The sequence below is a fragment of the Acomys minous genome, assembly GCF_964271855.1.
Source record: "Acomys minous genome assembly, chromosome: 1".
Lineage (NCBI taxonomy): Eukaryota > Metazoa > Chordata > Mammalia > Rodentia > Muridae > Acomys > Acomys minous.
In genome coordinates this window covers 62,201,938-62,229,364 of record NC_140483.1, presented here as the reverse complement: position 1 = coordinate 62,229,364, position 27,427 = coordinate 62,201,938, and the positions used below count along the sequence as shown (strand labels likewise).

At 48.0% G+C, this 27,427-nt stretch overlaps 1 protein-coding gene across 2 annotated transcripts in view; it reads left to right on the top strand.

The window, feature by feature from the left end:
- The first annotated feature begins 13,898 nt into the window (after positions 1 to 13,898).
- The window catches only part of MGAT5 (alpha-1,6-mannosylglycoprotein 6-beta-N-acetylglucosaminyltransferase), a 280,628-nt gene continuing 267,099 nt past the window's right edge, over positions 13,899 to 27,427 (top strand). For both annotated transcript variants that reach the window (XM_084785708.1, XM_084785707.1), the window contains exon 1: positions 13,899 to 14,336. The gene's annotated coding sequence lies outside the window, so the exon portion shown is untranslated. The remainder of the gene's footprint in view (positions 14,337 to 27,427) is intronic.

Sequence of the window (27,427 nt, the reverse complement as noted above, 5' to 3'; positions counted from 1 at the left end):
AAAGGAAGTGGGATGTTTTCTGAAACAGGAAGTGGTGGGTCCTTTCTTTCTTCCTTTTTTTTGGTTGGTTTTTTTTTTTTTTTTTTTTTGGTTTTGGTTTTGGTTTTGGTTTTTGGTTTTTGGCTTTTCAAGACAGGGTCTCTCTGTGTATCTGTGTATCCTTGGGTGTCCTGGACTTGCTTTGTAGACCAGGCTGGCCTCGAACTCACAGCAATCTGCCTGCCTTGGGCTCCCAAATGCTGTGATTAAAGGCTTGTGCCACCATGCCCCAGCTGATTCTTTTCATAAAACCTAAAAGAAGACTATGAGAAAATACAGGGTTAGGGAAAATGTTTTTAATGTGTTCTTTCCCTGGGGTTCCTATCTTGAAGTAAAACTTACAGGAGGATCAACCAAGTAAGTGGAAACTATGATTTTCATTGTGATTTTAGTGGCTTTTGACTTTGGCATGATGCCATATGAATGTTATAGACCCTTGCAAGATGCAACCTAAGACAAATTTTTCTGTATTTCAGCTAAGTGATACAGTTTAAAAGTGATGTGTCCTTTAAACCACAACTTCAAACGTGCCAGTGGCATTGCCCCAAACTGTGGGCTGCATTGGAGAGAATTGCTTATGTAGATGTATCTGTAAATGGCATTGTATTGCCACCCCAAGGCTCTACGGCTTCATCAGTGTGGAGACAGTGTGCAATGAGGCGGGTCCAGGCGAAGGTGAGATCAGAAATGGCCAGGGGAATATAAGGAGGGAGGTCTCCATCTTTCTCATGAATGACAACCACTCATTCTTCAGAGGTTTAGAACTGAATGCTGACTTTGCCTTTATACTGAGCATGGGGTCAAACTCTCTGGGTTTGGTTCCAGGCTTGGCCTTTATTTATTTATTTATTTATGTATTTATTGAGATGGCATCTCAGCTATGTATCCCTCCCCGGGTAATCTGGAATGTGCTGTGTAGAGCAGGCTGGCCTCAAGCTCTCAGAGATATGCTTGCTGCTGCCTACCTAGTGCTTCCATTAAAGGCATACACTGCCACACCCAGCTTTGTTATCATTGTTATGATTATGATGATGATGATGTGTGTGTGTGTGCGCGCGCGCGCGCATGTGCTTGTATGTGCACATGCCACCCCACATCAAAGGACAACCATTGGGAGTTGTTTCTCTCCTTCAATTGCTGTTTTTTCTTCTCTGTATGCTCCAGAGAACCCTACAGGAGTCTAGAAGAGTCTCCTGTCTCTGTTTCCCAGCCTGCTAAAGGGATTCTGAGATTGCAGGCATGAGTAGCTTCCGAGGCTCAAACAGAGTTTTTACCCACTGTGCCATCTCGCTGGCCATGGCTCTGTGATTTCTGAGCACGTTACTCAATGTCTGCTTCCTTCTATTGTAAAGTTTCTGTTTCCAGGGAGTTTCACGGTTTCGTATGCATGAAATGCCCAGAGCTATGTGTGGCATGTAGAGTTAGCTAAAACCAGTAGTACTAGCATGCCAGCAGTGCTGTGTGTGCACAGTGTGTGTTTATGTGGATGTGTGCATGTATGAGTGAGCACGTGCATACAGAAGGCAAAGGTAGATGCCATCTGTCCTCCTCGATCACTCCACACATTAGTTTTTTGAAAAAATCATCTCTCCATAAACCTAGAGCCGAGGCTGACTGGCCAGTGGGTTACAGGGATATGCCTTTCTCTAGCCCCCAGGCTGGGAGTACCAGGTGTGCGCTGTTCTGCCTGGCTTTTACGTGGGTTTTGATGATTTGAGGTTTGCACAGCAGACAATCTACCAACTGAGGCACCCTGTTAGCATGGTTGTAATATTGGTATGCTTTGAGGGCCCATCCTTGATACTGAGTACATAGAGTAGACCTCCCACGTTCTCACAGAAAAGTAGCCCAGAGACTTCAGGGCGGCTGCGGATATATATATGTGTAGACTAAAAGAGGGATTCAATTTGATATAGCATCTATCTAGTACTTAAGCAAGTAACTAACAACTAAAGATAATGGCGGAATCCCAGCCCGAAAGCAGAAAGTTCTGGAGCTGAGAATGTGATGGAAATCTGGCTAGTGCCACCTTCACTAGGGGCAACATGAAACCTAAGAGTGACTAAGGCCACCCTGTCCTGAATGTCTCTGATATTGTCAGATCTTGGGAGCTAAGTAAGGCCAGGACTGATTAGTGTTTCAATGGGAGACTGAATGACTATGGTGAATAGGCTACGGTGGTATATACCTTTAATTCCAGCACTTGGAAAACAGATGGCATATCTGAGAGAGAGAGAGAGAGAGAGAGAGAGAGAGAGAGAGAGAGAAGAGTAAGCAATTGAAATGGTTTGTACCCTATTGTTTCTGATGCTAACACATCAGGCCTGGTCAGTACATGGATGGGAGAGTTGAGGGCTATAGAAATGGTTTGTACCTGTGGCTTCAGGAAGTTTCCTTGAGACCAGTGTCTATCCAGAGTCCCTGTTTAAACTCCTCCCCTACAGTGAAAGCAGGGGACTCGAAATGGGCGAGAAGAAACACCAAGATGCCTAAGCACATCCAAGGCAAGCTGCAAGGAGAGAGCCATAAAGATGAAGACCAAGGCTCTCTGTCTAAGTGTATGTGGTGGCTCATCAAGACACAGAAAGATCCAGGACTGGGAAAAAAATGGCACAGCTGGTGATGTGCATCCTGTGCAAGCTTCCATGCAAAAATGCCAGGCACAGCAGCGTGCACCGCAACCTAGCGCAGAGGCAGGAGCTCATTGGAACCGGCCAGTCTATCAGAACCCTGAGTTCTGGGTTCAGTGGGAGAGCCTGTCATGGTGGTTCCTCTTAGCTGTCTGCTTGCCTGGATCCAGACTCCACTAAATCCATGAAGGATTTTTCTTGATCTGATTATCTGAAGCAGGAAGACCCACCCTAAATCTAGGTGGCACTTCCTGGAAGTTCAAATAAAAGGACCTGGAAGCAGGAGGCTTTTGCTTTTTGCTTTGCTTGCTCGCTCTCACTCCTGTTGGCAAAGCCACCTACCCTGTTGCTGCAGCATTCCCTGGCTGATATTAGAGTCAGCTTTTTCTGGCTTCTGATGTAGACAGAGCAGGAGCTTCTGGGTCATCTGCACCAGTTCAGGACTGCTGGGACATCCAGCTTCGTAGGTTGAGCAGCTCTTGGATTCCACTGTTAGCCAATTTAATGATGCTCCCAAATATTCTTTTTGTTTGTTTGTTTATTGTTTTTTTTTTGAGATAGGGTTTCTCTGCGTTAGCCTTGGCTGTCCTGGACCAAGCTAGCCTCAAACTCACAGCGATCTATCCGCCTGCCTCTGCTGTGATTAAAGCTGTGCGTCACCACGCCCGGCAAATATTCTTGTTCTATCAGTTCTGTTCCTTTAGAGAACCCTGACCAATACACCTGTCTTGAAGAAGGTGGAGAGCAGAGTGACTGAGGATGCACATCCACACATGTATACCTGAACACATGTGTGTGCACACATGTGAAAAGAAAACCAGACGCAAGTTGAAAAAAAAATCTAAACTGCAGCATCTCACTCACCTCACGAGGAGAGACACTCGGGAGGGATGTTTAGATCATCATCTGACTCAGAGAGCCTTCCAAACTTTATTAGCAATGGCAGCTTGACTCGATTCCTGCTGCCAGCCCAGCTGAGCTGTGAATTTTCCCCTCATTGTTGTGCCAGGGTCTGCTAGCAGCCGATAAGAGCTGTTGGCATGGTTCAAAGCCAGCCCCTGCTCCCAGCTCACTCATGGAAGGCACTACTGGGTTTGTTCATGATCTGAGAACAGCAGACAGAACTCCCACCATCTTTTGAAATCATGCAAATAGAGCGCCCCTTCCTTCTCCATCACTAACATCACCTGCAACTCACACCCCCAGACATAGAGTTAAATCCCGTCTCCTTCTTCACCAAGCTTGACAGAGGACAAAAGGAATGCAGAGAACTGAAAAGCCTAGGAGGGAAAAAGATCCAGCTTCCAAATTAATTCAGGTTAGTCTCCATTTACCTTGCTGTTGTGTCAAGCATGCTTCCAGGAGCAGGAAAGTTACCTCCAATAAACAGTTACCATTGTGGGCATTGAGGAGGCTGTCCGAGCTTCTGAAAGTATGCCTGGCAGCACAAGCAATATTCTCATGGGCCTGCAAGATGGCTCAGTGGGTAAAGTGTGTGTGTGTGTGTGTGTGTTTGTGTGTGTGTGTGTGTGTGTGTGTGTGTGTGTGCATGTGTGTGTATGTGCAAGACTTAACAACCTGAGCTTGATCTCTGGGAACCAGAGAGAACTGATTTCCACTAAGTTGTCCTCTGACCCACCACAGACACACTATGGCACTTGTGTGCCTATCTCACACATAACCAAACAAATAATTTAAGAGTGTAATAGAAAAGAAATACTTTTATCACAACCTGTTGCACACATCCATGACTGGAATGTAATATCTGTGGTATGAATACTCCCATTGAGGTGTGTTGCTAGCCACCCACCTCATATCAATGGCTGATTGATAGCTTCAAAGAACTACACACCATTAGCCACTGGCACATAACTACAGCATGCACAACAACACAACAGCAATTAAGAGACTGCTGGTGCAACATTGCACAGGACGTGCCGTGGGATCCAGCCCTTTCTAAGGTTTTTGCACACTAGGAAGTTGTCCGTGGGCAGTACCTAAAGATCCTCCTCACAGAATACCAAGGTGCTTTGTAAGTCTGTTCCAGCAAACATGGCCCACCATAATTTAATCTTCGGTTGGTGATGGTCCAAAGTGTCCCCTATATTTTAAGTTGCTGCCTTTTCTAAAAAAAAATTTTTTTTGTAGCTTGATATGGCTTAAAGCCAATAGAGAGTCTTTATTGCTGGGCAGTGGCTACACTGTGTATTCAGGATCCCAGTGTAGTCCTGAGCCTTTCTCAGGATGAACATTTAATCACAAAACCATATTCTGAGTTGACATAATACAGTTAATAAGAACCATTAGCCAGAAGAGGAATTATAGATGCCAAAAAAGCAAGGTTAGTACATTTAGACTTTCCCAGAACTATGGACTTTGATGGATTAGGTCTTTGTTTTCATTTCGGCAGGTGGTACTGTCTGTGTGCTGAGCTTTACAGCCTGAACATCATGGAGTCGGTTGTGCTAAGGTCTGGGGCCTGTTACACTTCAGCCCAGTTGGCATTTTTCTCCGAGAGCAGTTTTTGCAAAACACTAAAATTTAGGCAGGGGAGCAATTAAGTCTTATACACTTAAAATGAACTATGTATGTGTACTTAAGTGTACTAAGACTGTAGGTGTTCTGAACAATTAAATGGATATTCAGAATTTTGCATCATCTCTTTCAATTGTTGTAAAAGTAAGAGAATTCTATTTTGCAAATCACCACACAAGTCAATGGAATTCTACAGGACACATCTATTTCTCACAGTCCAGGGTCAGCTTCAATGGAGAGTTCATGGCTTGAAATACAACGGGTCCCACACGCTCATGGGTTTGAACAGTTGGTGTTGCTTTGAGAGGCTGAGGCATCTTTAGGATGTGGGGTCCAGCTGGAAGAAGTGGCCCATGGGAAGTGGAGCTTAAGATTCTACAGACCTTCCTCACTTCCTGGTCTCACTCTGCTTCCTGGTCCACAGAGATGTGAGCAAGCAGCCACATAATTCTGCAGCCCCGGCCTCCAGCCAGTCCTGCCACTCTGCCTTCTCTGCCAAACTATAAGCAAAAACCTCTCCTCCTTAAGTTACTTGTTTTCAGGTATTTAGTGAGAACACAAAGTAATGAACACAGGCAGTGCTTTCAACTGGTCCCTTGCAAAGTGACTGACTGGGGTGCATCTCTGAGCTGGGCCTGCCCAGGGCAGCTCTGCTTTCTTATCCTTTATCCGTTCTTGTCACCAGCATGGGAGGATTACAAATCTGAACGGTTCTCAGCCACTGTGTTTGTGGCAGCTTGCTAAGGCAGTGATAGTTCACTATGATATGTTTGTTATCAGACTGGCTGCTAGAGGCGGGGGAGATGGCTCAGCAGTTAAGAGCACTGTAGTTTGCAGAGGACCAAGGTTCAGGCCCCAGGAGGTCCACTTCCCAAATACACAGTAATGACAATAAGCTCCAAATGTTAACACCACCGATTTAACCAGTGCAGACTGTATGCACATATGGAGATGTCACTGTCATACTGTACTCTGTACACATGGTAATGGCTACATGGGAATATTTTAAATATTTTAAAAACCAGACATGGTGGCATTATACCTATATTCTCCCAATCCCAGCCTTTGGGAGGTAGATGTAGATGGATCACAAATTCAAGGTTATCCTCAGACAGATAGAAAGTTTGAGGCCAGTGCAGACTATATGAGGCTCTGTATCAACAAACAAACAAAAGACCTTAAAGGCCCAAGTATTTTAATGTCTTTTACCAACACATATAATAGGTTTCACTACGTTATGTTCATGTGTGTAAATAATGTGTTTCTAACATATCACACCCACTAACTTCTCTTGTGCTCCTTCCACTCTTGCTTCCTCGTCTTTCCAACTGGTCCTGCTTCTGTTTTCATGTCTCTCTGTGTGTGACCAGATCGTTTCCATGAGGTTATTCAGAGCAGATGAGCAACTCTCCAGCAGCAGCGTCACTGAAGAAAATCCCATTAATCACTAACTGTGTAAAGTCCTCAGGGAAGAGCGAGCCAAAAATTATTATTTTAATCTTCAAGGAAGTGAGTGTTAAGCATCTTATGTGGTTACACACAGTGTACATAATATGGAATTACCATGATGCCCCACCCCATGAATTTGAACAATAGCAACTTCTATATTAAAACTCTAAACAGCCTGTCATCTTTCGGGATCAGGACACTTGTATCACAGGGATACAAACTAAACCGAAAGAGAGAGTGTAAAAGAGCTGGGGACCATGGAACAAAATGCTCTGCTTCGGTTCTATAATAGGGCCAGAAGGGCAGGGTATTTCTTTAAAAATGCACTACTATAAATTATACAATGCATTTAGGTTCTCTTCCAATTTTTCAAAAAATAGCAGGTAAGAAGACAGGCTATCTTGAGATGTCCCCCTATGGCTGGAAGCTTACGGTAATGCTATTTGGGGTGTTTTCTTCAGCATTACGTCATCCTTTAGGACTGCTTTAGGCCACAGGTGTTAGGTTGCTGTACTTTTCATTAATAAACAATCCTGTAACAAATTGGGGTTTCTTTCCTTCATAAAACAAGAAGCCTTGATGCCCGCTGTTACTTAGAAAGACTCTTCAAATGCCTGGACCCTTTTCGTCTTTGTTAGGTTTATATCTTAGGATTGCGTAATAACTGCCATGGCGCCAGGCTTCAGGGTCTCAGTTCAAGGGTGTGGAGCCCAAGGGTACATGAAATAAGAGTCCAGCCTCCATTTCAGAAGGAAACAGAGGGGCTCAGGATGTGACTCCCTGGTCGAGTGCATCCCTGGCACTCCTGAGGACATAGGGTTCCTGACGTGGCTCCCTTACCACTAGACAATTGCACCAAAAGGAAGCAAGGGCAGGGGGTGCCCACCAGTACTGGAGCCCTTGCCTAGCAAGCAAGAGGCCCTGGGTCCCATGTCTAGCACCTACCAATACGTAGTAGACACTAGAACAGCCAGTATAGTGGGGCGCGCCTGTAACCTCAGAACTCGGGAGGCAGAAGCACGCAGATCTCTGTGAGTTCCAGGCCCACCTGGTCTACAAAGCCAGTCCAGGACAGCCAAGGCTACACCAAGAAACCCTGTTTCAAAAAAAGACAATAGAAGCAATGTATCTTGCCTGGGTGGGCATGGTACACGCCTTTTCCCCTAGCACTGAGGAGGGAGAGATTAGAGGATCTCTGAGTTCAAGGCTAGCCTGGTCTACAGCGTGAGTTCCAGGATAGCCAGGGCTACAGAGAAATCCTGTCTCAAACAACAACAACAACAATAAGTAAACAAAAAACAAACAAAAAAGCAAAAGAAAAGAAAAAAGAACCAATGTAGTTTCCCCAATTCCTTAGTAGACATGCCGTTAAATGTCATTGTCCAGAATTGGGGTACATGCTCCCAATCCCAGGTTTCAATGGTGTCATAGAAAATGTGAAGTAGTCCCTAAATTTGCATTTCCTTATCTATGTGACCCTGAGATCTTGGTGGCATCTCACCTTTATAAAAGGCCTTGGCTTCTACCATGAAAGCTCAGAGAACAGCTAGGGATGTCGTTTGCTTGGCAGAGCCCTTCCCTACTATGCTCAAGGCATGCTTAGGTCCCTGGCACGTAAACCCACCCGGGGGACACATTCTTCTAATTCCAGCATTTGGGAGGTAGAGGCAGCGGGAGCAAAAGTTCAAGATCGTCCTCAGCTTCAGTGAGTTGAGTTTGGGGGGCATCCTGGGCTACCTGGGATCCTGTCAGGAAGGAAGAGACGGAGGGAGGGAGGGAAGGAGGGAGGGAGGGAGGGAGGGAGGGAGGGAGGGAGGGAGGGAAGGAGGGAGGGAGGGAGGGAGGGAGGGAGGGAGGGAGGGAGGGAAGAAAGTAGCTAGATGAGGAGCGGTTAGCAAGACTCAGCTGGTAAGGGCACCTGCCAGCAAATCTGATGAGCTAAGCGAAGTGTCTGGAACCCTTGTCTGAGCCCAGGAAATTATTTTTTGACTTCCACAAGTGCTCCATGGCATGCTAGTCACACTCACATGCGCGCGCACACACAGGCACCACTGGGTGGAGAGGGCTCATTATTGCCTTCACGTGGCCAAGGAGTCCACATAGAGGCTGGGGAGTGTGGCTCCATCTCACCATCGGTTCTCCTCCAACTCCTTTGTGTTTCCATTCTGTTCTAATTAGCAACTTTGTTTTGAAATAAGAGGGCGGCTCCCCCCCTTCCCCCCACGAGCACAGGTGACTTTATAAGACAGGAACTCGTAAAGCTGCCTTTTGTTTCTCTTTTATCTTGACCTCGAGCTCCGAAACAAGTTACGTTGTTCATTTCTGTTCCTCTGAGATGTGGCAGATACTCCTGTTCCATATGTAACTTGGCCTAGAATTTGGCACTTGGAGATCACAACTGTTTTTCTACTGTTCACTTTCTTTACATTTCTTTTGTGTGTGCACATGCCACCTATCCTGTATGGAGGTCAAAGGACAACTTGTGGGAGTAAGTTCTCTCCTTCTACCACGTGAGCTTCTGGGATTTGAACTCAGGTTGACAGGCTTGGCTGCAAAAAACCCTTCCCACAACCTCAGTGGCTCCATTACTACTTCTTAAAACTTCTCAACTCCACAAAACCACCCGCTTCCCCTGGTCCTTATGCTCCTTAGTTTCTGCGTGGTCTCCCTAAAATTCCATTGCTGTCATCTACATTAAATCAAGTCATGGTTTTTAATAAGTATTTTTTACAGTGTTGGGGATTGAACCTAGCGCTGTATTTTACTCTGCTACCGAGCTATATCCCAGACCATGAATTTCATGAAATGGAGCTACTGAGGGCCAACAGTTACATACAAAATCTTTAATTTTGTTTCAAGTTCCTTCTTGCTCCTGGGGACTTCACCCAGCACTTCATGCATGCTAGGAAAGTGGCTGTGCCATTGAACTCTGTTCCTGCCCTCCCCAAACTTTTCTACTGTTTTTTCAACTCTCAGCTGTAATCAAACTAGGGGGCCCTTTCCGGATTTAGTTTCTCAAGGGCTTGCACCACTTGATTCAAATGTCTATCACCCAGCTACTTAATTAGAAACAACTGGGACCTCTTCTGATTGATTTAAGGGGGGGAAAGGAATTTATTTAGGAGAAAGATGGGCATTGCCTTGGTGGCTTGCATCTGAAATAATTTCCCGAAGCCATAGCACAGGCACTGGTGAGGTGCTGTGCCTCAGCATCGCACTACACACTAGCGCGTACACGCCAGGAACTGGGTACCACTGACTTGTCAAAGGACATCATCCACTGTCACCAGCAGAAGTTCTGCCTTCCCAAAGCACACAGTACTGTAGGCTCAATTTTCTTAACCAATATATTTTATTACAACTTATTAACCGAGCATACATAACTTATAACCCGACTAACTGAAACAATATGAAAAGAGGATTAAGAAACACAACAAAACCGTAAGGATATCGGTTCCAAGGAACGATTCTCCTGGCATAATCAGCAGGATTTCTTCTGCTGGAACCTGGAGTAACCAGAACCCGGAACCTCAGCAGGAGCCAGGAGCCCCGAAGCCTTCCCTCGAGGAGTTCGCTCTAGGAGCGTCTCGAAGTGGAGTGATGAACAGCCAAAACAATCCAAAGTCTCCAAAAAAGCCCCGCCTCCAGTTCTGGGTTCATTTATATATCTCCTCTCAGAGTCCGTTCACGAGAACTTTTTCAGCTGGCAACAATCAAGCTCTAGCACGAGGTGGCCTGTCTTCTAGTGGATTAACCTCACCTGTTCTCTTACAAGACCGTTCCGATCCCACACTTGGGATCATAAAAAACAGGTTTATCTCTCCTTCACAGTACATAATCCCTCCAGGCAGGAAGGTGGCCCACCTCCAGGAAGAAAAAGAAAAAAAAAGCTATTGTGGTAGTGGTGGTAGGTACTTCACAGAGCTCTGATCTAAGACTAAAGCATACAGGATCCACATTTATACATTTTATGACCACAATTGTTACATGCTTGAAATTTCAATAGGCCAAGACATGTGTGTGCCACATATACTTTTGTATCTCGTGAGTTCTTTAGAGTAGTTTTTGCTTCATTCTTCATCTCTTCCTGGCTGTCTAATGTAGGCAAAAAGGAGCAAGGAGAAGATTCTAGGCCTTGGGGGCAAGCTGACTTTGGGTTCCGGAGTGGCCAGGATCCTCAGCACTCGTGCTTATGGGTAGGTGTGTCGCTTCCCTTTTCTAAGTCTGTGAGATAGACACAGTAAGCTCTGTACCATAAAGAGTCATAACAATCAACATAATTGACATCGAGAGGTTAGGGAACAACAGACTTGAGTGTGTGGACAAAGCCTGTTTACTGTGTTGATAACTGGGTGATTATCCACCATATGGCACCTGGAACAAGTATATGGGCAGACATGGAGTAATATAATTCAAAATGACTTGGCAACAGGCTCTGGTAATGAGACGGAAAAAAAAAAAAAAAAAAACCAAACCCATGACATCCATCATCCTTTTCACCTGACACCTTGTTACATTATTCTGTCTTCTCAGCCTAACAGCCACCGCAGGGCAGCCTCGACTCCTGACAAGAGACCCTTGAGATCAGGCCTTCTGACTGCTGAGGATCCCTCATAGAAAGAAGAGGTGAGGAGGGTCACTGGATCCTCACTCAGGATTCCTATCACTCCCTCCTCAGTCTTCAGACAGGATGCATTAGTGTATGTCTATGTCGTGTGCTAGTTGGTTTTTTTTTTTTTATTGTCAATGTATGCATCCTAGGACTGGGAAACCCCAACCGAGAAATGGTATAGACTGCCATGTGCTTGAGGGATTGTCTCGGCTGATGAATGACTTGGGAAGGCCAAGCCCACTGTGGGCAGAACCAACCCTGGGTAACGTGGGCCTGTGATCACGCCAGACAGCTAGGCAGCAAGCGCCGCTCCTCTGTGGTTCCTGTCTTGAGTTCCTACCTTGACTTCCCTCAGTAATGGTTGGCAACCTGGAAGTGCAAGGCCAATGAAGTCTTCCCTCCCATGTTGCTTTTGGCCATGGCAATTAGAATGAGCAATAGAAGAAAACTAGAACACGTGTAATTCTGCCCCAGGTGCACAGGGAGACACTGGGGCATTGTAGAAGGTTAACTGAAGGGTTCTGTACAGACCGTGTAGCTATGAGGAAGTCGCCATCCTTGCTGGGGTGTGCCTGATTTGAGGTCACCTTCTCATATAGGTTCTGGAGATGGAACTCATGTTTTCATGTTCACGCAAGCAAGCACTCTGCTGACTGAAGCGCCTCCCTAGCTCCAGTACCTGATTGCTTTTATTCCATAGGAAGTAACGGTAATTTCTCCCAAAGAACATGCGATATATTTATGTAAATAAGCAGGATAGATAAGGCAGATAATATGCATATATGTACACATGAATTTACATATTTTATTTATGTCATACTTTATTTCTTTATATACATATTGCTTTGGGTTAAAGAATCTGAAATAACTATATAGAAGATCCCCTATAAAGTTTAAGTGATTAATGCCTTTCAGTCTACCAGGCTGGTACAGCTAGGAACCATCCATGGGAACTTGGCTTCCAAGCGAATCTATTATGATTTGACTATGTACCCAGCACACAAAGTCCTGGCCACCAGATGTCACCATTTTTCTTGAGACATTTTTTTTTTCCCCTTAAGGGGCATGAGGAGGAGAAGAATGCCTCAGAATATTCCTGGGGTTTCCAGGAGATGGTCGTTCTTAGGGTATCAGCCTGTTCACCTACGGGTTTCCTCTGTGTCCCTGGACACCACCTGGGCTGTCTCTGACAGCTACCTGGAAGCTCTTCTGATCCAAAAGTAGCCGCCCAGCCCTATCTGGCTGTTAAAGGAAGGGCTGGTTTCTTTTGTGTCTATTCCCAGAGTGTTCCAAGCAAGAGGCAACACCTCAGGCGTGTTCTATAAAGACCCTGGAGTCAGGGAACCCTTTCTCACCGGCTGGGTGGTCCAGAGGGCTGCTGTACAAAATGCAGAAGGGGCACTAAATTGTTTCTAGAGTTAAAAAAAAATGTCCCAAATCCCATCCTTACCTGGTTTTAATGGATTCTGTTGGGGGCAGGGCTGGGGGGGGCCAAGTTAGGGTGAATTTAGTTCAAGAATGAAGACCCTAGAGAGGCTGTGAAGCATGGTTGAGATTCAGCAGGATAAACCCTAACACGGTAACTGGATAGAGTGATGGCTCAGCACAGTAGGACTTCCTGCCATTTACACACTAGGGAATCCACCAGTCCACCCTCCTTTCACTCCTGATAACACTTAACCAGGATCTATAATGCTCCGTGATGTAAATGCATGGCCAGCTCCCTGGAGGGTGAGCCGATTTAATATTTCATGCTAGTCAGTGTTTCATTGTGGTGCCCTCAGGGCAGGGGATGTATTTTATTTCTTTTTGAATTTACAACAGCACCGCGTTAAGCTGTCCAGGCTGCTCATAAAACGCAGACAGGGCAGAGAAAAGAAGCACATTAGGAAAATTGTGTGCCTACTGTGTACCAGTCACTGTCAAACCCTTTGCAAATATCTCATCCCATCTTCACAAGAACATCACAAAGCAGCCGTTATTATTTCTTATTAATACAGCCGCTGAGTGGAGCGGGACAAAACGGCTTGCTCAGGGTCACAAAAGCCAAGGGTGTGTGGTGACTGATGCTTGTCATCCCTGCACTCAAATGGAGGCAAAAGGATCCAGAGTTCGAGGCTATCCTTGGCTAGAAAGTGAGTTCGAGACTAGTCTGGGCTAGGTAAGACCACCCACTCCTCAAAAATAAAATAAAAATCACAAAAAGAACACAAATCTGTGCAGTTAAAAAAAATCACAAAAAGACAAAGGACATAAATTGCTACTGCTTCTGCCAATCCATTCTACAAAGTCTAAAGTGGAGCTCAGGGCATTTGTTAAAGTTGCTAGGACCCCTAAATAGTTGAGCCCACTGGCTTTACTCATGGAAGGTCCTGTCCTAAGGAGGCCCAGAGACCATCACTCTGGAGGATGTAAGGTCTTTAACAGTAATCGTACCCTGCCCCAAACCTTTCTACAATATTATTTATGACCTCAACTCCCTCAGTTTAACACGATGCCTGTTCCTCCTTGGGCTGCGGAATAGAGTGGCTTCAAGTCTTCTTGTACGTGGTCTAGAGTTTGCAGACGGTCCCCGAGAAGCTGGGGCGTTCCGAATTGGCTGAGCGCTCTGCCGGGGTGGGCGGGGAATTTGCAGAACGTCCCTGGCCCGGAATCGCTTTGCCGAGGAGCGCAGCGGGAGCCCAGAAGCCGAGAGAAGTTGGGGCGGTCGAACCGAAAAGGGTTGATAGAAACCTCGAGCAGATTTCCTGTCTACTTGGTCCTGATCCTTTGGACCCAGGAAAAACGTCCCTGCTTGCGTCTAGGGGCGGACGGTGGACGCGCTGCGCACGGCCCCTCTTGGGCTGGTAGTTTTCAGACCGTCCCTGCCGAGGCCCGCTCGCCCGGCAGCCCTGCGGCTCCCGCGGTGGCGGCGGCCCCAGGATCCATCTAGACCAGGTAGCCGCGCCTCTGTCTCTGGGGGCGCTGTGACCCTGCTCCCAGCTGCTCCTGGGACCCCGGTTCCCTGGAGCACGGCTGCTGGAGAGTGACCCTGAGTGCTACTGATGGTGCTGCTGCTCCCCTACTAGCAGGTAAGAGCTGCTGCAGGGTCGGGCGATCGATTCAGAGCTCGCCATCCCCCCTCGAGGAGATGCACGCACTGGGGATCGCGGGGGACGTTAAGGGGGCTGTAGCTGCCCTTATCCGGCCCAGCGCTGACACCCGGGGCTGCGTGGGTGTTTTGGCCGTGCCTGATCTGGGACGGGGGAGGGAACCCTAGAGTACACCGAGGGACGCGCTTGGAGGGTCCACCACCTGCTCGGGGACATCCTCTCTCATGGGACCCTGAAGACCCTCCCCAGCCTCTGAGGCTTTTAGGCTTCCAAGGAACTGTCCAAAGGGGGTTCGGGTGGCGTGGGCTGGAGGCGAGAAGCTGAGATTGGCATTTTGAACGCTGGGACCGCGGTGAAACCAGAAACCAGGATGCCAGCGTGGGCCGGAGTAGGGTCCTGGGGATCCGGGAGCTAAGAGTGGGATGTGCCTTGATCCAGTTGGAAGGAAGAATGAAGGAGTGGGGCCCCTGGCCCCTGGGAAGGAGGTCTAAGAAGCTCCGAAGCCCCGGGCTGGTACACCAGGAAGACCCTTCGGACCCCAGATAGCCTTGGGGACCGCCAGCCCGACAGCAATCCAGCCAGCGTGCATCCACCGCTGGGAGATGGCAGAGGCTGCGGGATGTATGGGCCGACACCCGCGTACACACTCCCCTAGAGCATGCTCAGTGCGGTCCTGGGAACTTCCTGCCGAGTCGCCAGGCCAGCTGCCTCGGTCCTCTTTGGTGCCGCAGTTCGCTAAATTGGGGGTAGGGGGTGTGCGAGTGGGGACCTCTGTTACCTCTTGTCCACCGTTTCTCGTCCCCGGGCCTCTGTCTGGCCTGTGCCTGGAACCAGGCTTCTGCTTTCCAGAGTCACTCTGGCCTCTGGAGGGGGGGGGGCGTGGATGTCATACCCTTGCTCCCCAGGGATAGAGGACCAGAGAGAGGCCTGGTGACGTGGTCAGTCTGCCAGGTGGACTTGCTCTCAGGACACGCAGGGCGCTCAGTCACGCGCGTTGACTCTGCTGTGAGCAGGTTGGGTGGAAGGGGGTGTGTGAGCCCGGCAACATTCGCGCGCTCACAGTCGCTGTCACACACAAAGCCACCAGAAGGAAGAGGGAAAGGGTGGCGCTTGCTTTTTGTTTTGTTTTGTTTTTTTTTTTTTTTGTTTTTTTCAGTGGCTTTTGGAGCACCCTTGAGCTGTGTGTGTGTGTGTGTGTGTGTGTGTGTGTGTGTGTGTGTGTGTGTGTGTGTGTGTGTGTGTGTGTGTGTGTGTAAGACCGAGGCGAAGCCCTCTGATTTGCTGAGGTTACCACAGTTTCTAGGTCTAGAGCTCAGTAACTCCGGCCCTAACTGCCAGGCCTCGGGCGGCTTGGTCTTTGAATATGGTCCTGCGTGGGTGCCTCTGGGGCTATGGGGTTGTGAAGCAGCAGCTGAGGTTTGTGTGGGGTGTCTGGAGGGATAGCAAAGTCACATCTGTAGCCACGCTTGAATGTACGGTTAGATCAAGTTAGGATCTCCTGGGTTCTAAGTGGAAAGCAAGATCATTAACTGACCTATGCCAGCTTCCTTGTCAAGACTGGAAGGATCTCCCACCCTGGACTCGTGGGAGACCCTCTGTGGCTCCTACAGCGTGCTCTTGTCTCATCCAGGAAAGTCAAACCATCTCAGACCTGTCTTTTATGAATTTTCCCACCTCAACCCCCGCACCCCCTTAGTTCCTGTAAATTATTTTGGGGCTATTGCTCAGAGCCGGGATGGGCAGGCTGAAGTCGGATTCTGTTAGGGTCAGAACAAAGCTCCCCCTTTTAGAGGACATTTTAGCTTTCTTCTGTTGTCAACTTAATGCCCATGTGATAAACTTACTTGATGCAGAGCCCTGGGAATGGAGAGGAGGGAAGAGTGACCTAGGTACCCTTTTTAGGGACAGAGAAAAGGGGGAAGTCTCTTTCCCCAGCAACTGTCTGTGGCCCAATTGAATGTCTGGGTAAAGGCTTGAGTAATTTCTTTTCTGTGTCTCTCCCCTTCCAGCCTGCCTTCCTAATTTGGGACGTTTGAAACTGGAGTCAGTAGGATAAAGGAGCTTTTAGTGTTGTAACCATCCAAATGGCCCCAGGTGTGTGTGTGTGTGTGTCTTCTTGCATGTGGAGGCCAGAGGACAACCTTTTCTCTCTTTTTTTTTTTTTTGAGACAGGATCTTTCATGAGCAGGAGCTAGAAAGGTAGGATGGCCTGACTGGCCTGGGTCTTCATCTCTACAACACTGAGATTACAACTCTATGTCAGTGTGCCTTTCTTATTTTTTTTTTTTAATTTAAAATACTTACCCCTCCCCCCCTCCCGGTGTGTGTGTGTGTGTGTGTGTGTGTGTGTGTGTGTGTGTGTGTAGAACACCCTGAAGCATCCTTGTCTGAGACAGGCTCTGTTAGCAGAGACGTAGCTGAGCTCCGAGGCTCCTGTCTCTATATCTCATTTGCCCATAGACTGCTGCGATTTTAGACACACTGTGGTGTCCAGCTTTATGTGGGTGATGGAGATTGAACTCAAGTCTTTTATGCAGCAGGTGCTTTACCCATTGAATTATCTACCTGTGCCTGCCTGGCTTCTTAAAACCGTGTGTTCCAATGGTCAGACTCAGGTCCTCACGCTGGCAAGGCAAGTGCTTTACAGAGGGAGCCAATCTCCCTCAGAGCAGCAGTAAGGAAACCCAAGGTGGCAGGAGCGGTCGTCCCTTCTTTGAATGTGGCTGCCTCTGTGAGCTCTAGTGGCTGTCACAGCAAAGCTCTCTGGGCCTTTGGATCTGCTCCTGAGCAGCGTGCACATTTCCAATGCTTTGTGTGTAGAAGTGTGAACACTGTGCTCATTATATATTCACACATCCGAATACATTTTTATAAAGAACATGTGCATATGGATGTGCATCCGCAGTGTTCTCAAGGAGAAGCTGGAAGGGACCCCAAAAGATGAGAGCAATTCGGATTCCCTTCCTTCCCATTCAGCTTCCTCGGTTTCAAAAGAACCCACCAGCCATGTGCCCAGCTGGCCTGCTAAGCATGGAAATGCCACCGTCCCCTGCGCTCACAGCTGAGGAGCTTGTCCCAGAAGAGGAGCTGTTCACTGCTTCCTGGTGTCATCTTGCCAGTGTGTGTGTGTGTGTGTGTGTGTGTGTGTAAGAGAGAGAGAGAGAGAGAGAGAGAGAGAGAGAGAGAGAGGTGGGGTGGGGGGAGAGACAGAGAGAGAGATATAGAGAGAGACAGGGGCAGAGACAGACAGACAGACAGACGTCTGTGTAGAGGCCGGAAGACAACCTCAGGTGTTGTTCCTTAGGCACCACCCACTTTCTGATTGTATGGATCTCTTACTAGTGTGGAACTCACTAAGTGGGCTAGGCTGGCTGACCCTATTGCTGGGACTACAGGTTCACCCTGCGGTTACATCAGCCTTTTAAAAGCCTGTGTCCTGGAGCCCAAACGCAGGCCCCCCTCTTGCATGGGAAATACTTAATGACTGGGGTGGAGGGGGGTAATCTGTGTCACTTTAGAGTCACATTTGGGGAGGGGGGGATAGGTGATGATTCTGAAATGTGAGTAAAGTCACCAAGGGCAGTCACCAGCAAGATTTGGTTTGGGGATTTGGTACCCTCTGTCGTCACCGTTCAGCAGCCTCACAGGCAGCCTCACACTCCTGAGAGACTTAAAGAGCTCTGCACCTGGGTCTATTGCCTCCAGATTGTTCTGGGTGGTGGGGCATGGTTGGTCATCAGAGTCACAGCTCTGGTCAGTGATTCTGTGACGAGTCAGAAAGCCTATGCTGCTAGCATGGCCTCTGGGGTTGGTAGGTGACTGTAAACAGTTTAAGGAGCAGATTCCTGGTGCTGGGTGAACAAAGCAGTGAGCAGCTTTGCTGGAAGGAAGTGTCCACATTTCAGAATCCAGGTACTAAAAGAGGGAGGAAATCATTTTTATAAGGGGGGGGGCGCTGGAATTAGCACATGGGTGACAGTTCAGAGGTTTGGGTAGGAAACAAATGTTGGGAGCTTGTCCGTGCAGGTTTTACCAGACTACTGCCTTTAAAGTTAATGACTGCTTTGAAGTAGAGTCACTCTTAATAGCCAGAAGAGATTGCTGTATTTTTTTTTTTTAATTTCTATTTTGGATTGAGTAAAGATCTGCCCATCCTTTGAAACTTCGCACAGTTTTGGTTTTTGCCCTCCTCCAGGCTCTCAGACTGGCCTGGAGCTCACTATGTAGTCTAGGCTCTAGTTGAGCTCTGAATTTGCCTGCTCTCACCTCCCAAGTGTTGGAATTACAAGTATGGGTTTACACCACACTAGTTTACACGATGCTGAATCTAGGTCATAGACCTACATTGTATAACATCCTGTGCACATATCGATAACTCCTTTTTCTCTCTCTGTCTCTCTCTGTCTCTGTCTCTGTTTCTGTCTGTCTCTGTCTCTCTCTGTGTCTCTGTCTCTGTGTCTCTGTGTCTCTGTCTCTCTCTGTCTCTGTCTCTCTCTCTCTCTCTCTCTCTCCCTGTGTGTGTGTGTGTGTGTGTGTGTGTGTGTGTGTGTGTCCCTGTAGAGGTCAGGGATTGCTTCCTTAGAGACAGAATCTCTTACTGAACCTGGAGCTCACTGATCAAGCTAAGCTGATTTACCTGTGATCCAAGGGAGCTGGTTACCTGTAAGTTACATGCCTGCTGGTGTGTGTACAGTGGACCTGGCCTTTTATGTAGGTGCTGGGGGGTCTGAATTCAGGTAACGTACACTTGTTCCATAGGCACATTATCTAGTGAGCCATCTCTCCAATCCTAGTATTTATCCAGCATCTACCTTGAGTTACAGCCAGAGCTAATGCTAAGGATGGAGATGCTCTTCCTCTGGATGCCCTTCTCACAGGTAATGTAGCTGACCTCTCACAGTGTGCTGATGCAGACCAGTTGTTCTTGGGAAACTGCCAAGATGAAGGTCCCAGGAGCCTTGGTACTGTGGCCATGTACTCAGCTAGGAGAGTGAGGACTTCTGCAGTGTGTTTGGCTGTTTGAGCTGTTTTCTTTTCTTTCTTTCTTTCTTTCTTTCTTTCTTTTTTTTTTTTTTTGTCAATTCCATGGTTGACTTTATCCTTCCCTGACTTGGTCCTGGGAAGGCTATGTGTGCTGGGGAGTGTTGTGTTTCTTCAGAATCCCACATTTCTCTTGTCTAACTCACAAACTTCTAGAAGGAAAGCAAGGCCTTTCTTTCGGTGTTCTGTAATCCCCCAAAATCTAGACAGGCCAGGGCAGTGAGGGCAGGAAGCCATTTCCTCCTGTGTTTGTGTGTGCGTGTTTGTCCTGGAACATGTACAAATGTGGAGGTCAGGAGTCCATGCCGCACGTCTTCTTCAATTGCTCTGCAACTTTTTTTTTTTTGGTCCTTTTTCTTTTTCTGAGACAGGGTCTCTTACTGATCAGCTACACTGGCTGGCCCCCCAAGCCCCAGGAATCCTCCTGCCTCTGTTTCCCTAGCACTGGGATTGCAGATGTGTGTTTGTTGCTGTGCCTGGCTTTTTATGTAGCTGCCAATGATCCAAACCCAAGGCTTCATGCTTTTGTGACAAACACTTAGGAATTGAGCCATCGCCCTTGTCTGAGGGTGTAGCTGCCCTTGTGAATTGGTACTGTCTATTGCCAGGACTCTAGTGATGCCTCGTGGAGGTCGCTCTCTGCTGGACTAGCTACATGTAAGACTGCTAAAGAGTCTTTTTCTGTTCTTTTGCCCTATGAGCTCACAAATGAGGCAAATTTCTGAATACCTGGTTACTAGTAAGAGTTGCTTTACTTGAGCTGTGATTACGGGCACGTACTTGAAATTCCAGCGTTCACAGTCAGAGGCAGGAGGATTATTGTAAGTTCAAGGCCATCCTGGTCTACATAGCTGGTTTGATACTAGGTAGGGCTATACTGCAAGCTTCTGCCTCAAAACAGCAAAAATGTTTGTGTGCCAGGACACACACACACACACACACACACACACACCATCCATCCATCCATCCATCCTCCTCCTCTTCCTTATCATCATCATCATCATCATCATCATCAACAACAACATCTTTCACTGGTATCAAGCATGTTGAACCTGTGGCCTATAATAGCTAAGAATACAACACAAACCACTGACTTATTGACTTACCTCAAACATTATGAGTTTTTTGTTTGTTTTTATTAAGTTGCCTGACTTTATTGATGACGTCATGTTTCGATGTCAGAAGATTGGACATGCCTGCTGGCAGGACATCTGCCTGTCATGCATGTGGCCCTGAGTGTAATTCTCGGCACCACAGGGAAAAAAAACCCTTATTTGTTTCCTGTGTGCGCGCGCGCGCGTGCATGTGCATGTATCGTCCCCATTTGAGCTCCTTAGTTGTGGTTGTGTACACGTAGAGCATGCAGGCCCTGCCATGCTACACTGGTATAAAATACCAGTCAGTAAAAGTGTCTGCTGCTAAACCTGATGACCTGAGTTCAATCCCTGGGACCCACACGGTGGAAGGAGAGGACTGGTTTGGGTGATTGTCACCGAGACTGTGTGTCTTTGTGGCAAATGTCAGGAATGAATGTGAAAGATAACAAGGATCCTGGGCCAGGGCTCGGCCGCTAGAGAGCTAGTCTCCCATGCACGCATGAAGCCTTGGCACAGCAGAAACTGGGCACGGTGGTGCGCGCTTGTGATCTCAGAGCTCAGGAGGTGTGAGAAGCTCTTACGCCTAGTGCGGTTAAGGACAGCCTGAGCTATGTGAGACCATGTGTCAGGAAAAAATTTTTAAAAATCCAGCTAGGAATCATGAGGATGAGAAACTGACCTTCCACAGTTGTTACTATTTCAACTCCTTTTGGTCCATGCAGTTTAATTCTTCCTGTAACCTCGAGGCAGACACTAGTGTTATTCCCAGTATATAGACACAAGGATTATAATATTGTAAGACCGTGAGTCCAGGACAGCCAAGGCTACACAGAGAAACCCTGTCTCAACACCACCACCCCCCAAATAATAATATTGTAAGACCATACAACCTGGCCAGGATAACAGATCCAGAGCCTGTGTGAGCTGGTGTTTATTCAGGCTGCTGAGGGTGTCCTGTGTTGGGCCCTCCTTCACAATGCATGCCCTGAGGACTCTTAGACACTTAGAGGCTTGGAAGTGACTGCAGGGAGGACCCCCTCTAGACCCCCTTTCTTTGGAGCTCTTGTCACCAAGCGGAGGGGTTTATTGAGGTCTTACCAGTGGGTGGCAAGGTCAAGGCCAAACAGAGCCTGAGTGCTGACTCTTAGTCCATAGGGAGCAGTTGACAGCAAACTGATAACAGATGCGTGCCCGCTTTGTTATTACAGAGAGGTTTGGAGAAGGGAATGTACTGGCCTCTTGGCTTCTGGGCTTTCCTGGAGCCCTTCTGTGGGCACACGCCCACATGCCACATGTGTGGGGAGCAGGTGGGCGTGGCCGAGTTTCCTCCCATTCCCACTGGGAGAATGGAAGCCATCTGTCTTGTTGTGTTCCCCCCACATCCGAGCTGTTCCCTTAGTTGACATCTTAAGAATACAATCTGGGGGCTGGGGATGTGTCCCCGTCGGTGAAGAGATGGCCCACCATGCACCAAGGCCTGGGACTAGATCCACAGCACTGGATAAACCAGGCACACAGTAGCACATGACTGTGACCTCAGCACTCTGGAGGTCGTGGCAGGAGGATCAGAAGTTCAAAGTTATCCTCATAAGTTAGAGGCCAATCTGGGCTACTTGAGACCTTGCCTCGGAAACTAACAGATCAACAGCCATACACCCACCCCCACCCACCCCTACCCACCCACCCTGACACACAAACAGTCTGACTGTGGGGCCTAATTAACTCTGTAGGCCTCTGGGCTCCTGACCCCTCTGAGTTGATTTCCATTTTTTAGGAGCAAGGGGTGACTGGGCAGAGGTGTCAGGGTTACAGTGTAATAGTTCAGTAAAGGTTGTTTAAAAGGCTATTCCCAGATTGCTGAGGCCCTGCAGGCCCCTCCTCTGACCCCTGACCCCTGACCCCTGACCCCTGACGTCACAGTTCGGAGTTTCCCCACTAGTCACCACAGTGTCTTTCTTTTCCTTTTGTTTCCTGTGGGCACCTCAGGGCTCACCTGCTCCTTATTCCAAACATTTTTATTCGTCAGTAGTCACAAACTGCCAGGGTACAAAGTAAAGGCTGCTAAGATTGGCTACCTGAGTTCCATCTCTGGGACCCATGAGGGAAACCACTCCCATAGATGTCCTTTGACCTCCACATGTTCTCAGTATGCACACACATATACACACACACATAAATAAACATAACATAGTTTTCAAATATTTAGTTGCAATAACAAAGGTGGGCTGGGGAGGTGGCTCGGTCGGTGAAGTGGTGGCCACATAAACTTGAGGACCTGATTTTGCGTCCTTAGTGCCCATGTAAAGGGCTGAGCGTGGTGGTAGCACATACTCGTAATCCCAGGTCTGAGGAAGCGAACATAAAAAGATCCTTGGGGCTTGCTGGAGAGCCAGTGTAGCCAAATCAGTGAGCTCCAGGTTCTGTGAGAGATCTTGTCTCAAACAATAAGGCAGCAGAGATCGAGGAAGATACCCCGTGTCAACCTATGACCTCTATACACACACACACAGTCTCTCTTTCTCCCTCCCCCCCCCACCAATGCAAAGACAAATGCCTGTGAAGTACATAAGCCACGCCCCATGAGCTCTTTGAGCCTCAGCCTTTGTTGGGTTGAGGATGTGGGGGATCATCTCACTTTAATAACCAGGCTGGCTTTGAACTCTTGGGCGCTAGTGAGCTGCCTGCCACAGCTTGGAGTGTAGCTGGGGCTATGGATGTCCACCATACACCCTGCCGGGCTTCTCTTGTTTCTGTTTTGAAGTAAGGCCTCCTATGTAGCTCACACTGGCCTTGCCCTGGAGACCCTCCCTCCCATCTCAGTCTCTCAGCTGCTGGGATTATAGGTGTGCTCCACCAAGCCCAGCTTGGATCTCGGCTATTACACTGATATATAAGAGGGAGTAAAGAAGTTCCAAACGTTGTCCAGTCCTGAGCTTGTCTCATTCTCTCTGCAGAGGTGGTGTAGATAGATAAAAGAGAAACCCAATAAATTTTTCTCACTGAATAAAAATGATTGAGGAAACATCAAGTTGTGCTTACTAAAGAGCCAGGATGTTAGCATCACCACCTGGTGGGATGTTTACCTTTGCTGTTTGGACAATAGGTGCTAGGAGTGGGTCGGAGGTGGGGGTTCAGCTACTAAAGCCCTTACCTAACAAGCACAAAAAACTGAGTTTGATTCCCTGAGCCACCAAAACAAACGAACAAGCAGCAAAGCCAAGCACAGTGGAGGGTTCTTATAATTTCTGGGGAGGTAGAGACAGGATACCTGGGGCTAACTAGTCAACCAGTGTTGCGCTTCTTGGCAAATTCTGAGTCAGTGAGAGTCCCTGTCTCAAAAGGCAGAAGGGTGGGTGCTGCCTGAGGAATGATTGCAGATTGTTCTCTGACCTACACATCACCCCCATGTATGTTCACAGATACACAAATACACACACACACACACCGTTTCCGGAAATCGTCTTTCCTCTAGTGGAGCTGTTCTTGGTGAGAAATAATTGAGATCCAGAGAAGAGAAGCTGAGCAGGCTCCCAGAAGTCTGTGGTGCTGTGGCAGAGCAACCTGGGGCGTGTGGGGAGGCGTCGACTCCTCCAGGGATGTGGCAAGGCTCACATCGCCAGGAGCCAAACCACGGTCTGTTTCCTGGCCTTCCTCCCTGCTTCTCCAAGAAACCTACTGTGTTTAATGGATGCCATAGTCTCACATCGCTCCCCTCGGCACCTTTTTTTCCCCCTTAACTTTTTTTTTTAAAACCATCTGTTATTTTCAGCCGTGATTTATTCTATTTTATTTTTTATTTATGAGTGTTCATGCTGAGTAGATTAGGAGCTTTCTAAATGACCTGTTTCTTTCTCCTGTATCTTGTTGAAGGAAGATATGGGTCCTGCTCTTCAAAATCTTCCCGCTTTTCCTATTTTTCTTCAGCATTCCTTTGCTGTGTTTTCCCATCCCGTGTGTGTGTGTGTGTGTGTGTGTGTGTGTGTGTGTGTGTGTGTGTGTGTGTGTGTGTGTGTTTTGCCTTTAGAAGCCATTACAGGACTTCAGGTGTCATCTTTTATTGCTTTCCATGTCATTGCTTTGATATAGGGCCTTTTACTGGAATCTCATCCCTTTGGCTAGCTAGACAGAGTAGTCAGTGGCCTCTTGGCCCTTTGGCTTCCTGTCCTGGTCCTCAGTGTTGGGTTACAGGCGTGCACGGGCATGCACAGCTTTTTGCATGGGTGCTGGGGATCTAAACTGGGGTCCCTATACTCCCATAGCAAGCTGTTTCCCTAATTCTCTTACCTGGAGGTAAGAGGGACAGCACTTGGTGGGGGCAGAGAGAGGAGGGAGGTGTTTTAATATACCAGGAGGTGTCACAGGCCTTTCTCTGCCCTCAGCGAGCAGTGTGGTACTGCCTTCCACCTGGGCTGCCTACCTTTGTTGGAGTTCCCGTCTCTCCGGCACCCTTTCCCCATTCACTGTGTTTGATTTGAGTCCCTGCTCCTTGCCAGATTTGAGGACGACATTGTTCAGTGGGCAGCACTCACCGCTTTGCAGTATTTTGTTCATATAAACGCCTTTCCCTCGGCTAACTACCGCCATCTTTCTTCCCTAGTTTTGCAATTCTAATGGTTAAGAACTTCTGCAAGGGCAGACCTTATTCCTGGATGTTCTAGTTTGCTTTTCTGGTGCTGTGATGAAACACTCTGACCAAGAACGACTCTGGGAGGAAAGGCTTTATTTGGCTCACCCTTCCAGACCAAAGGCAGCAGTGAGGAACTGGAAGCACCAACCACGAGCATGAACCAGGAGCATCCCTGCCGGCTGGCTCTCTCCCTCTCTTATTCAGCCTAGGGCCACCTGCATAGGGAAGGAAGGCACTGGCAGGGTGGGCTGGACCCCCTCACATCACTCAGGAATCACACATGGCTACAGCTAATGTGATCAGGGTCTATCGAGACTCCTTGGTCAGGTAACTGACAGATGAAGCTAACTAGAACACTAGCCCTTTTTTGTTTGTTTGTGGGTTTGTTTTGGTTTGGTTTTTGAGATACGGTTCCCTGTAGCCCATTCTGGTCTTGAACTTGCTGTTTAGTCAGGCTGTGACTTTGAATGTTTAGTCCTCCTCAATTCTACCTCTCAGGTGCTGGAATTGTAGGTTCGCGCCTCTGTGCCTGATTTGTGCAGTCCGGGGCTCAAACCCAAGGCGTTGTGTGTTAGGCAAGCCCTACACTGACTAAGCCTTGCTTAGATTCTCTGAGGTCTCACTTTGTAGCCCTGGCTGGCCTGGAACTCACGCAGCAATCCCTCTGCCTCTTCCTTCTAAACAATGAAATTCCAGGTGTTTGCCATCACACCCGGCTTTACTAAATGTTTCAGCTCCAATAGTCTGAAAGGAGTGTGTGTGGGGGGGGTGCTCTCTTTCTCACAACAGAAGCTCTGTTTCTGGGCACAGGGGCGGCATGCCGGAGTCACAAGACAAGCCAGTGTGTCTGGTGAGTGTACCTCACTCCTGAAGGCGAGGTCTCAGCGGCTGGCTGTCTTCACACAGGCCAGCTGTGTCCTGGGGCCCCTTCTGATGTGTCAAGTGATGTGTCACTTAGCTTCTCCCGTGTTTATTTGGAGACCCTGGTGTGTGTGCTTAGTTGTATGCCCAGGATGTCTTCTTTAATTAGTGAGTAGGAACATGCTTAAGTGTGTGTCTTATTTTGAGGTTTATTTTGTCCTTGTGCACGTTTAGAGTTTGGAGTTCCACCTCTCTCTCTCTCTCTCTCTCTCTCTCTCTCTCTCTCTCTCTCTCTCTCTCTCTCTCCTCCCCCCCTCATGTGCATGCATATGTGCATGCATGTTTGTATGTGTGGTACGTGTTCATGTGTTGGAGGCCAGAGGTCAGTCTTGGATATGGAGCCATCACTGTGGGTTGGTTGTCTTAAGATATAGTCTCTCTCTGACATGAAACATAAAAGTAGGCCCGGGTAGCCCATGGAATCCTCCCGTCTCCACTTCCCCAGGGCTGGGATTACAAGCACATGCTACCGCACTGAGATTTGTACCTACACCACGCTGGGTATCAGACTTCAGTCTTCATGCTTGCTAAGGAACCGCTTCACCAGCTGAGCCGTCTTGCCAGCACGCAACTGGGCAACTCATAGACACTTCGTAGAGAATATAGTTCCCAAGCTCAGGAAAAGGCAGCAGATTAGTACTGTGCACATGTGTGCGTGCATGTCTGTGTGTGTCCGTCCGCACACTGTATGACGTCATCACCTTATTGTCGTACTATTTGAAAAAAATTAAAATGGTAGCAATAAAGAGCCGAAGTCGGGTGTGGGATGGCTGCTAGTTGAATAGCCGAGTTGCTGCCCCCCCCCTTTTTTTTCAACTTCCCCTTTAACCAGAATCCTGAGAGTTTTCCCATCTTTTTATGATGTGTGCGTTCATGCTCCAGTGTGCGTGCTTTCGATGTGATCATCACATGCATGGGCTATCTCCCTGTTTTTGACACAGTTCCTCAGTGAATGTGGCCCTCACCTGGCCGCCCAGCCAGCCCCAGGGAATCCTCCCCAGCACCGCGATCACAGGTGGGCACTTCGATGCCTTTCTTTTTGTAAAAAGTGGATTTTTAGGAAACTGACGTCAGGCCCGTGCTTACTTAGTATACTCCAAGTTCCAGAAGGTCTTTCCAGTCCAGTAACTTCAAGAGAGACTTTCTGCTCTTTGTCAGCCCTTAAGTGGAACTGTTGCAAGGCCACTGCTATCTCTCCTGTTGCTACTGTAACGACAACAAACCATGTAGTTTGAAGCAATACTCGCCTTTAATCCCTGAACAGAGGTCTGGCTGGCAAGATCAAGGTTCCCATTTCTTTTCTAGGCTTAGGACAGAATCCACAACCTCACCGCTTGCGGCTTCCAGCGGCTGCCTGCATCCAGAGGCCTGTGCCTTGACCTCCA